This window comes from Vulpes vulpes, chromosome X (genome assembly GCF_048418805.1).
Source record: "Vulpes vulpes isolate BD-2025 chromosome X, VulVul3, whole genome shotgun sequence".
Lineage (NCBI taxonomy): Eukaryota > Metazoa > Chordata > Mammalia > Carnivora > Canidae > Vulpes > Vulpes vulpes.
The window spans coordinates 63,542,857-63,556,230 of NC_132796.1; the positions used below are offsets into that span (position 1 = coordinate 63,542,857).

At 32.8% G+C, this 13,374-nt stretch overlaps 1 protein-coding gene across 1 annotated transcript in view; it reads left to right on the top strand.

Annotated features, from left to right (window-relative positions):
- Positions 1–13,374, top strand: part of DACH2 (dachshund family transcription factor 2) — a 650,145-nt gene that overhangs the window by 162,721 nt on the left and 474,050 nt on the right. The window lies entirely within an intron of this gene.

Genomic DNA, 13,374 nt, shown 5'->3' on the forward strand with positions numbered 1-13,374 from the left:
GAAAATTTATGTAAAGTGAATTAAAAATATGTGGAATGCTTGTAAATAATTCTGCTGGTACTCAGAATGGTGGTTATGCACTTCATGATGTTTACTTACTATACGGAAATAACCAATATATTTTTCCCTTAATTTGGTTTGAAAGTTAAGATAAAACTATGAAATTTTTGCTTTCATATTTATCAATGCAATGCAGCATGAAAGATTATTACTACGATGTCCAAAGAGAATATTTAAATATAGGTTCTGTCACATAACATAATTAAGGCTTCTATTTAAAACCTAATTTATGGTGCCATATGTGTTCTTTTAACTTTAATTTGACTTGCCTTTCAACAAATATCTAATTTCTTCTAGCAAAATCCTTTATTTTTATGAATGGTTAAAGTAAGAAATAAAAGAAATGTAAGTAGTTAATGACAAAACTTCATTTGAACTTTTGATTGGCATTGGCAAAAATAAAACAAAAGCTAGTCATCTGAAATTTCTGTTTGAGTTAACTGTTTGATTGGTCTGAGACTTTGCTTGTTTGTCATACTCTGGACCTTAGCACATAATCCCACTGTGCTACAATGCTTTTAACATTTGTATGCCTCTTTCATCACTGGCAGTCCAAAAGCATATTTGTCTAAAGAGGAAACCATTAAATTCCAATCTTTCTAGAAAAAAATAAAGAAAAAGAAGGAAAACTTCATTGCTAAACCTGCTTTAATAGCCTTATGATCTGCACCATTAAGTCCTTAGGATGGCCACTTGACAGTCATTTCTGATGAGAAACTTATCTGAGACTTTTAAAAAGGGAAAAGTGGAAAATAAAGAAAGAATACACAATCTCAAATTCTAAATTAATTTTTAAAAGCCCTCATTGGTCAACAAATTATTCTAGTTGCAGATTTAATACAGACATATTTGAAAGATGAGAAATTGTTGGACAACTGGTCAATATATATGACAATGTGCAAAACAGGTGATGTTTATCTAAATAAAATTTGGTAGACAGTGCTCCCCTTTCTAGATCATCAGTTTTTACCACAAGTAATCTATTGTGTGATAGGATGAACTATGTTAAAATAGACTAATTAATTAAAACTGTTCTCTAAAAACTCTAACAACTGGAAATTCTTAGTTAATTAGTTACTCCTCAGAGGTAGAGAATTTAAGAAATGAGGGATTATTTGGTACATTTAACCATGTGACATATCAATACGGTAATTCTGTAAAAATTTTGATGAACAACTGCTACTCTTATTTTTTCCAGAACATAATAATATCTAACATTTTTCAGACATGATATCCCAGGTTCCAGGTTATTTTAGTTCATTTAATCTTTGTAACAACCCTACAAGTTAAGTGACATTATTGTGATCCTTGCTTTACAGATGATGTTACTGAGGCACAGAAAAGGTTAAGTGACTTATCCGAGGCCACACAGTCTACAAATATCAGAGCCAGCATTTTAATCAAGGCAGTTTGATACAAAGCTCATATACTTTGGATCAATATATTTTATAGCCTGACAACTGGAATCAGACTAATTACTAAGCGCTTCACTTCATTATATATATATTTTTTTCTGACTTCCTGGAAAATGGCATTCTTATTCTGAAATCAATTTTGGTAGCATTGCTTTGTGTAATAAATTAGCAAGTTTAATTATAAAATAGCTCAAATAGAAAGAGCAAGAAATAAATGAGAGACATTTGTGGACCAATAACCAAGTCTACATTTTGCTACATTTGACTCAGAGCTCATTTGTTAAAAAATGTATCTGTAAAGAACTATTGATATGACTGCCACTAATCTCCTTTCTCCTCCACCCTTTATTAGAGTTAACTACTGTTTTAAAATTTGTGTGAATTATTTCTGATTTTTTATTATATGTGTGTTTATGCACAAAGAATATGCATTATTAGTTTTTGTGTTTTTAAAATGTACCTAAATGTTTTTGTACGATACTGTCCTTTTGTAATCATTGTTTTTATATTATGTTTTTGAGATTTATCTATGTTGATTCTTGCTGATCTAGTTCATTTATTTTTAATTGTCCATTCTACTATTTAATTGTATGATTATACCACAGTTTGATTATTCTTTACTATATTGATGGACGTTTAGGTTGTTTTCAATTTTTTGTTATTAAATACGGTGCTGTAAATGGACATCATAATTTCTTGTGCCCTTGTGGGAAAATTTCTCTGGGGTATAAACCTAGAAGTAAAATCATTGAGTTGTGGACTATGTACATCTTTAATGGTTATTGCTAAATTGCTCTCCAAAATTTTTCTGATTTACACTCCCACTAGTGTTATACAAGAACTCCTATTTCCCCACATTCTTACCAATGTAGTAGATATTTTTAACAAACAATTCCTTTGAAGAAAAAATAATTCTTTTTATTTATTCTCTTTTATGATTACATCCAGAGATGAAACACTGATTCTGATCACTTAGGGCACATAACAATGCTTACTGAAACTATTTGTGTAATTATTCTTCATTTAAAAACATATGTAATTCAGATATGAATAAAAATACTACTTAAAATTTGTATTTTCCAGGTTACAAACACTTTCCCATAAAGCCTCATTTGATGACAGTGTGGTATAGCAGGTGGAGCTCTGGAAAGAATCAGAACTCCATGGACTTAAAACAACCCTGAAAATGACTGTGGCTTGGGACCTCAGTTGCCACATCTGTAAAATTAGGATGTTGGACCATGCAGTCTCTTAGAGACATATTATAACTTTTGATCTATAATGCATATGTTCCCTTTTCCCTGAAGCTATAATTTACTTATTGTGCACAAAACATAAAGACAAATTGAATTTTATCAATTTGTGAAAAGTGTTATAACACTCTCTGACATAGTTAAGATCATAGGTTTATCTTATTTATCCTATTTATCTTTGTGTTTCTCTTAATTCAAGGACAGGTGGGGGTGGGCTGTGGGACAGAAGATTGGAGCAAGATCTCAGCATTATGACTAGACAGTAGCCACACACCATCTTGAATTAATCTTCAAAGTTTCCCATTCTGAATCATTACATAACAAGTGCTGAAATGCAATGAAAGTCCAACTATAATTTATTACGGCTTTGTGTTTTTTCAAGTTCTTTTTACATATGTTGCAGATTCAGAGAATAGGGTATTCAATATTTTCAACTCACTTAAGATTTGATTCCAATAGTGCTTTTATGGTGCTGCACATAGCTACTTAAAGTAGAGGGAGGACTCAGTCCACCATTCTGTATTCCTTTTTGGATAAGGAGGGTAACTAATTGGATTTTGTGTTTGGGGAGATTTTTTATTAGAATGAGCTAGATCTGTACCCTGGAGTTTAACAAATAGCTTTTAGGGTTTCTTAGATTCCATGTGTACTAAAAAGAAAATCCAGTTAGAAACCTGTCTAATATTTTAAGAAAGATTAAAGTAAAAAAGTTAGTCAGTTTAAACTGATTTAACTTAAACTCCAAGAATTGCCAATCTGCCACACAAACACACTCACATGCCTTCATACATTTACACACACACGTATATTCTATCTCTATCACAGAATACCTATTATTTCAATTACTTTTTAAAAGAAATCTATGAAAACATGAATATGGTTATGTTTTTAGTGATGCTTCTACTTATGGGAGGTGGCAATTTTGGCAAACAAAATCTAAATCAGTTAATCTCTTGCAATGATGACATTTTTATGGGCTTCTGTATAAGTAGTCCTAGGAAAAATTTTTGATAATGTCATTCCTGGGAAGTGAACTGATTTCTACAGTATTTTTACAAGACATTACAAGAAAATTATGGTTCATACACTTTGTTCAGATGATCGCCAGATTAGTACAGTTCACATATGTATACCTCATTGTTCAAATGTGACAATAAGCCTAGAGAATCCCCCATAAATTGATTCTGAGGGTTTCTACATATTTTAGCCTATTTGTGAACTGACTATGGGACTCCTATTTAAGAAGTTCCATGGCTATTTTTGCTAATTGGCTACCCATTTTATAGTTTAATCATGCTCTGAGAACCACTATTTGGCTTTCTCTGTTACTTCTACAAGTTCAGAATAAACTGTGCCAAATTAATTTTGCCTAGATCCTACCTATCCTATATGGAGATTTTTTTTCTTTTTTCCTCTTTTACCTTTTATAAATTTATTTTTTATTGGTGTTCAATTTGTCAACATACAGAATAACACCCAGTGCTCATCACGTCAAGTGCCCACCTCAGTGCCCATCACCCAGTCTCCCCCACTCCCCGCCCACCTCCCCTTCCACCACCTTTAGTTCGTTTCCCAGAGGTAGGAGTCTTTCATGTTCTGTCTCCCTTTCTGATATCTCCCACTTATTTTTTCTCCTTTCTCCTTTATTCCCTTTCACTATTTTTTATATTCCCCAAATGAATGAGACCATATAATGTTTGTCCTTCTCCAATTAACTTATTTCACTCAGCATAATACCCTCCAATTCCATCCACGTCGAAGCAAATGGTGGGTATTTGTCGTTTCTAATGGCTGAGTAATATTCTATATGGAGATTTAATTAGGTTATCTAGCTTTTTCAATAAGCACTAAATAAATCACTTAAAACACAAGATATCACAAAGCTTTTAAGCTAGTTTTATAAATCAGAGCATTTTCAGAACAGCACATTAAGTAGCTGACAAGACTAGTCTATTGAGAAATCATTAAGAAAATAAACATCATGGCTGATGAGTATTTATTAAAAAAATAAAATAGGAGTGTCTGAGTGGCTCAGTTGGTTAAGTGTCTGCCTTCAGCTCAGGTCTTGATCTCAGGGTCCTGTGATTGTGCCCTGCATTGGGCTCCCTGCTCAGCAGGGAGTCTGCTTCTTCCTCTGCCCCTCCCCCTGTTCATGAACTCAAGGGCATGTACCCTCTCTCTCTCTCCAAATAAATAAATAAATAAAATCTTTTTAAAAAACAAAACAAAACAAAACAGAAATGGAGGAAATATAAGCATTGTTGTATTGCCTTTATCATTTGTATTTCTAAAAAGTGCTCTTTATATTTGAGATGTTAATGGATTTTTTTAAAAGATTTTATTTATTTATTCATGAGAAACAGAGAGAGAGAGAGAGAGAGAGAGAGAGAGAGAGAGAGAGAGAGAAAGGCAGAGACACAGGCAGAGGGAGAAGCAGGCTCCATGCAGGGAGCCTGATGTGGGACTCGATCCTGAGTCTCCAGGATCACACCCTGGGCTGAAGGTGGCACTAAACTGCTGAGCCACCCGGGCTGCCCTGGATCTTTATTTATAAAATATTTTTCAGCTGTTCTATGTAATATTCGTTTTTTTTAACAGAGCACTACACTTTTGTTAGCCTAAACAAAGCCTTGGCAAACAACTTTTATCTTTTATCTACAAAACATCAAAATAATGGACATTTTTATCTTTACCTCTGTCTCCAAAATACCCATGTGTTTTGCCATGGATGGTATAGATAATAATACTATAATATAGTATGGTAAATACTCATTTTTGCTATTGTTGACAGCCCAGCATGAACCTTGAGCAAGTCATTTACATGAAGATCCTTGGGATTACCTACATTCTTGTCCACTCTGACCTTGTAATTTTGCTCACACTTGGAAATGTAATGCAGAGTGACTAAGATAATGTTGTTTACACAGACTTTAAGTGGATTGACATTATAGTCAAGCAAGTGTCACATCACCAAAAGTGAAGGAAGACTTAATTACCATAATCCTGTGAATACTAAAATTCCTTGGCCATGTGTGGAATAATAATGTGTAATGTTCTGCATGTTACATTTAATAACGTGAAGGTACAAATACATTAGGTCTCTGGCTGTGTGTTTCTTTAATATAAATGAAAGGAAAGTGGAATTATAGAAGGAAAATGGGCTTTGTAGTAGGATACTTGTCTGAATGTTCAGGTGAAGTCTACTTTTTTTTTTTTTTTTAACTCGGAAGAGTTGCCTAGTGATGGGAAAATGAAGGGACTGCTAAAATATCCATAAATCTAGGCACCAGTGGGTAGGGTGACAGACCATGAATTTCTCTGGAGGGTACAGGGTAGATTTAACTAAATGACTGAGACAGGATAAAGAGGAAAGGCTGATAACCACCTATTATTATGCAACGGGGAACATATCATTATTTTACAAAGATACTGGTGACATTTTCTAAAATTGTATAGCGTTAATCTTAAATTTGTCAGTGTAACTAACTAGTTTGTAAAACAGAGTTGATTCTAAGAACCAGTATGAATGCATTTTAAAAAGCAATGCATTATTCCTAAATCGGTAGGGTTTGTAATACATCTTGATGAATGCTACTAAATGATGTTAAGAAATGGGACTATTACGCCAAAATGGCCATTCTTTGGTTTGTAGTCCTTGAAGGAATTATGTCCCATGGCAACGTGCTCTACAGTCCTGCAGATAGATACATATGAAGTGCCCTGAAGACTAGTCCTGCTTAGTGTTTTTGATAACACTAAGTTTTCAATACAAAGAATACATTTGCTGAAAGAGTTTTTGGCTCAGCATATTAGGACTCCAAAGATCTGTTTGTTACTTTAAATTATCATCCAGAATTTGTTTTTTAACTAATATTAATGTTCAAAAGGTGGCAAGTATAAAATGATTTAGCCATAAAACATTGTTTTTAAATAAATCCATTAGAAAATCGAGATGTAAAAAATATGTAACTCAATCAATTGGTTTGTGTAAATGATATATTATTCATAATCCACAATACAAAATGCTAGATCATCTGATATATAGTGTTTCAGATTTTTAAAAAATATGTAAAAGCTGTTAAAAAAATAAAATACTGAAGGCTGTTAATAACAGCAGCCATGCTTTAATTTGTTGCATGTAGGAGAATTTAAGGCATTTTGAACTGATATGTCATTATAAAATATTCTCCCTACAAACAATATTTTTATTTAAATATTAAAATATAATTATTATTTGATTTGTATTTGATGAAAATCAAATGATTTGGACATTTTCATTTAATTAATTAATTAAGAAGATTTTGTTTACTTATTCTAGAGAGAGAGAGAGGGAGAAAGTGAGAGAGCAGGGGGAGGAAGAGAGGGAGAGGAACAAGCTGACTCCATACTGAGCTCAGAGCACAACACAGGGTTCTATCTCAGGACCCTGAGATCATGTCCTGAGCTGAAATCAAGAGTTGAATGCTTAACTGATTGAGCCATGCAGGCACCCCAGACATTTTCATGTTTAATGGCTAGTAATAGCCAAATAATATATTACTGTAATTCATTTGGTTGGCAGATATGTATGGTTATGTTGCTTTAAAATGAAATTAGCTTAAATAACAAAAATAGTGATTTTATATTCTTTATGCTGTAAGGGTTTTACAAATACTCCTTAAATCACATATTGATATATCTAACATATTAAGAATAAAGTGGTTTTTATTTTTTTGATCATGATTTACATTTGGTAGTAAAGCACCTACTGAACATTACATGAAAGGATTTGGGACATTAAATGAGGCAGCCCATTTAAAAATAGTATATATATATTTTACTTTTGGTTGCAATAAAAACATATTGTGTTTTCCTTAGTTTGTATTTGTCCCCTTCTCCGGCTTCAAAAAATCACTGCTTTATTTTTCAGAACTAAGTTAAACTCCAATTTAGGGGCTCCTAATTTCAAGAAACAATTTATAAAATATCATAAACATTCTTTCAAACTTTTTCAGTCTGTCAGGCAGAAACATATAGTTGAAGTGCCTATATATAAGCAAAAACTTGTGATGCAGCCTTTGTTTTGCTGAGCATGTGCTCACAGCCAATGACTGGCTGCATTCAGATTAGTTTTCATTACTTCAAGCTGACCAGATTTTTTTTTAATAAGGGCACTGGAGCTTTCACCTCAACACTATGGTGATGTGAAATTCCTGCTGCAGAGTCCCTGAGCTGGTTCTAGAAGAGAAGCACCTGTGAGCACAGGCTGTCAGAAGGCCTTTGGAGCCCTAGAGTTTGAGGATACAGCTGCTGGGTTTATGAGCAATTGGAAGTGTTTTGTCACTCCTTTTGCAACCACAGGAGACCACCTAATGACTTTTTACTTTCTTTGGATGTATAATTTGTATTGATTAGTAGTAGTTATTGGGTAGAGCTGTGATGAGGGTGGCAAGGCAGACCCTATTAAGAAATATATTTTGGTGAAGATAGTACTGCCCAGATAGTAACAGGAACAGGGATCTCACATCATTCTCACATCATTTGCCTAATCCCTCACAAAACAATGCATTTTTTTAGGTATTCCTGGAAGTAAACTTTTTAGGTATCAGCTTCTCTTTTCAGAGAATCAATTGGAGCATGAATATTATATTTGATTTTGAAAAATTGTCAGCCTTTCTAGAAATGCTAAGTGATTATTTGAAGTCCAGAAAGAATCCATTCAGCTTTGGAAATTGTAAAAATATTTAAATCAAATTCTAGGTTTGTGAATTAGTGAGAATATAGATTACTTTAGAGGTCTTTCTTATTATGATACATATAGCAAAGCTTTGTCATGAAATTCATGGGTGCTAGAAGATAGAAGTGTTTTACTTTTAAACAAACTATATAGGATATTAGTATCCTAAATTTTCACAGGTATTGGTCAAAAGTAGAAATTCTCCAAAGACACTTTAACTATTTGTAGCATTGCTCTTATTTACATTCCGAGGTGGTTAGACATTCTCTTCTTCCCTCTCAGAAGATGAAACATAAATTTTAATTTAAGGCTTGTTTAATATATGTGTTTGAGTGGAGAATAGGGTACTTAATATTAGATTATATAGCACTATGGGGGTGCCTGGATGGCTCACTTGGTTAAGCATCTGACACTTGATTTTGACTCAAGTCATGATCTCAGGGTTGGTTGTGAGATTAAGCCTTGTCTGGGGCTCTGTGCTGAGTGTGGAATTTGCTTGGGATTTTTTCTTTCCCTCTATCTCTGCCCCTTGCCCACCACTCATGCATGCACCTGTGCACTCTTTCTCTCTCAAAAAAGATTATATAGTACTACTATAACTGTATTGCCTGAAGGGTAATATTTTTAATATTACTTTTAATATTTTAAAAAATATTTTTAATATTTTTCCTGAACCTACTACTTTTTTTAAAAAGTGAAATTTATAATTCAGAGTATCAACTGGTACCTTCATAAAATTATTTATTACAGGTTTTAACCAAATATATTAGCTCTTCATTTAATTGAAATGAATAGATTTTGGGACAAGACACTCTTTCATGTATTCTTAAAAATTTTGCAACTTTCTTACTTAAAATATAACCACTTTCTTTAAAATATGCATTTACAGGAAGGAGTTTTAAGCAAATATTTCAACTTTAATTCAGAAATTGCATTTAGAAATCTTTCTTTGCTCTTTGAAAATCCATTGAGTTTATTGAACTAGTAGTAGCAAAGTTAAGTTCCAGCAACTGCAAAAATAATTAATGAAATTAAGTTGAAAATTTCATAAACAAGTGAAGTTATTATTCATTCTGTACCACACTACAAATGTGGACATGTTAAATGATAAATTGGGCATGAACTGCTTTAATCTGTAAGCTGAACATGTTAGCAAATGACTTGCGTTTGTAATTAGTATTTATGGCCACAGGAGAGTGCCTCTTTTAAATCAGTGACAGGAAGTTGATCAGTTTAGGTTGTCATAGCAACCAAAGAATTGCACTGCTTCTGTTGGATTTAGTCTATTATGCTATATATCCATGTTTAGAAATATATTTATGAGCTTTAAGGAAAACAACTCAAGAATTCAAAAGATGTTGGTATGCCAAAATGCCAAACTGACAAAGTCCAAAAAAAAAAAAAAATGCTTGAACACTTCGTAACAAGCTTAAGTGCTCTATGGTTGTCATAACATTTCTTTTACAAAGCAAATGATGTCTGGAAAAACATTTCAAACTAGATCAGAATGCAAATCCTTTTATGACAGTATGTGGCTGTCACATTCATAATAACAGACAATAATTGATGATTTATGAGATGACACCATGGCAACAAAGTCTTTCATCATTGGCACCCCTTGGTTACTTTTATATTAGGAGCTTGTGGGTGCCTATGAAAAGTTTCCAATATGACATACAAGAAAAAGTCTACTCATACCATAATCCATTAGATCTTATTTGGTGCAGGGTAAAAGCACTGTAGTGGTTTTCAAATCATCTGGCAAAACGAAACCTGGCAAAACCTTTGGTAAAAAATCTGTGTTAAACTAGTAAATATGTTCAATAGCTGAAAACAGACAGATTTGTTTCTGTCACTTAAGCTTTCAAAGAAAATTGGTAATGGTTCTTTTGAGTGCAAGCTGTTAGGTTCTTTAAAATTATAGTTTCTGATAATACCGTTATATAGAAAGGTGGTAGAAGGAGAAAGGGAGTGTAGTGTACATTGACTAGCTTTAACCTCAGAAGAAAGATGATTTTTAAAACTTGATTTTAATGTTGAGGTCTTTATAAAGGTGGAATAAACATGTAATTGGATATTATAGAATGACTTTCATGTGTCTTGTAGGCTGAGGAGTAAGTAACATGTTAGTATTACTTATAGGAGATCATCTATCACTTTTCCTGTTGTGGATTAAAATATTGGAAATACAAAGAACTTCCTGCCTTGGTTTTATTGCTAATTTATAAAAAGGAAAACATTTTATATTTGGACTCTAGAAAGTATACTGGGTTATTCAACCCTCTACTTGATTTATAAAAAAAAGGGTTAAATCAGATGATCACTTTGAGGTCCTTTCTGGTGGAATTGGTCCATGATTTATAAGAAGTTGTAGAAATATCAAAAATTGGATGTACTGAAGATAAAACACTGAAAGTATCCAACTTAACTGACATGAATATAACATAAGCTTGAACATCAAAATTAACCTAGCTTTTATATATGAGGTTTTTAAAAAATATGGATGTGAGGAATTTTTCAGCACTTATTTCTTATCAAACTTTAGTCATTTGAAGATAAAAGTCCATAATATTCATTTGCAGGATAAGCCAATTGTATAAAGAAGGATTTCTGGTATTTATGCAGTAATAACTTTTATTGATACATTTTCTATAAGGCAGTTGAATGGATATAAAACCCTTAATTAACTCCGACTATGCTCAGAGATTATAATAGTCTACCATTCAATGTCATAATGATTTATCTTAGTTAATATAAAAAACTAGCTAATAATTTTGATTCTGAATCTTCTTCTAGATGATAGAGAAATCACATAGGAGAATATGATATTTATTTATTTATTTATTTACTTATTTATTTATAGAACATAATTCTTAATATAATGACACCTGCTTTTGGTTCAAGATTTTGCTCAATGATCTGGAATATATATAAAATGGAGAACACATCGTCTTTAATTTCTAGGAGCTTGTGATTCTGTTGACTGAAAACTAATTATGAATCAACTGAGAATAAACCCAAAGTACTAAACTAAGAAAGTGTGTAAGTGATCAATCACTAACTCCTGAAACCAATACTACACTATATGTTAACTAACTTAAATTTAAATAAAAACTTGAGAGAAAAGAAAAAAAGTGTGATTTAGTATTATATATAGACTTCAGGGATAAAAATTAAAGCTATTTATGATAAGATAAAAATTTTGAAATGACTTCATAGAGGACAAGTCAGGAGGTAAGAATATTCCAACTCAAACCTTAAATGAATTTGCAAATTTGAATTGTCAAAAACATGTTATTCTCGGGTTTGAAAGCCTACATGACAAAGACACACAGATATAAATAACTACAGCATATGTAGAGCTCTGTCCCACTTACACTGCAGTGATAATACTGGAAATAATAACACTTAGGTATTGAATAGTCACCTTATTTGTATGTCTCTCTCCATTCTTAAGTGATCATGAGAATTGATTCCTTCTCTACACTGTGGCACACCACTACTCCTCTTGATCTTAGAATAAAATCCAAATATCCTAAATATGAATCTCAAGGCTTTATATCAGTGGTTCTCAACTGGAGAGGATTTTGCTCCCATAGGACATTTAACAATGTTTGAACACATTTTCAGTTGTTATACTGTGGGGGTTGTGGTGGCAGTACTATTGGCATCTAGTGGGTAGTAGTCAGGAATGCTGCTAAATCCTAAAGTGCACAGGGAAATTCCCCCAATACAAGGAATTACCCAGCCTAGGACATCAATAGTGTTGAGGTTGAGAAATGAGACATGCTACCCCTGCCCCTATGATGTAACCCCTGCCTACTTTTTAATCTTATCTCTGCTACTTGTTCCCTTACTATCAATTCAATCACTTTGGTCCCCTTGAACATTCTATTTTCTTTCTCACTTTCAGATTTTCATAAATGCTGTTCTTTCTACCTGGAACACACCCTGTTACCCTTTCCCCCATACCTCTGACCTTCATTCTATTACACCTGCTTACTCTTCTATATATGCCTATCACCTAGACTCCTTGAGTGTAGGAAGCATGTTTTATTTATCTTTGTATCCTTATTGCTCAGCATGTTATTGGAGATGCAATAAATGCTTGTTGAAGAAGTACATAGACTGCAGGAGGGTTTGGATATTAAGGTAAACAAAGATGGTAAGGATCTCAGTGATTATTATGGCTATGGGAATGAAGAGAAAGAAGTATATTTGAGGGTGACTGCAAAGGAAAAATTCGCATGGATAGGTAAATTATTTCATGTGGATTGTGACAGAAGATGATTTTTTACAAACCATGTAGACTGAGGGAATAGGGACAGAAATGACATAGGAAGAAAGCTTAATCTCAACTCAGAACATAAGAACCTATTTCCATTGACTTAGTAATGCCTATTAGCATCTGGAAATAGACTTCAGTCTGGCTGAATTAATTAGTTCTGTGATCATTTAACCCCAGTTTATCTTTAAAATGGAGAAAGGAGGAGTACATACCTGAATGAGTGGCGGTGAGGGTTAAATTAGTTAATACATGATAAACATCCCAATGTTCAACATATAGTTAACACTTAATAAATTCAGTTATTATTATTATTATTAATTATTATTATTATATTTCCATTGTTTTGAGTCTCCTTTCTGTACCTGACCTCTGCCTTTTGAAATGAAAGCTGTGATATATCTACTATGTTTTCCATGAAGACTTTTATGATGATTTCAGGGAAAGATGATCACCTTCCTCCTATAAACTCCAATACCATTTTAGTTTAGTCACTTTTTTTGCCATTTCTGACACACTGCTCAGTTGTATAACAGTATATGTATTTACATTGTAAGTTCCTTGAGAGTAGATCTGTGACTTAGTTACTCTTCCTTAACATAAAGAAAATGCTAAATAAATATTAGGTTATGATAATTAGTTGTT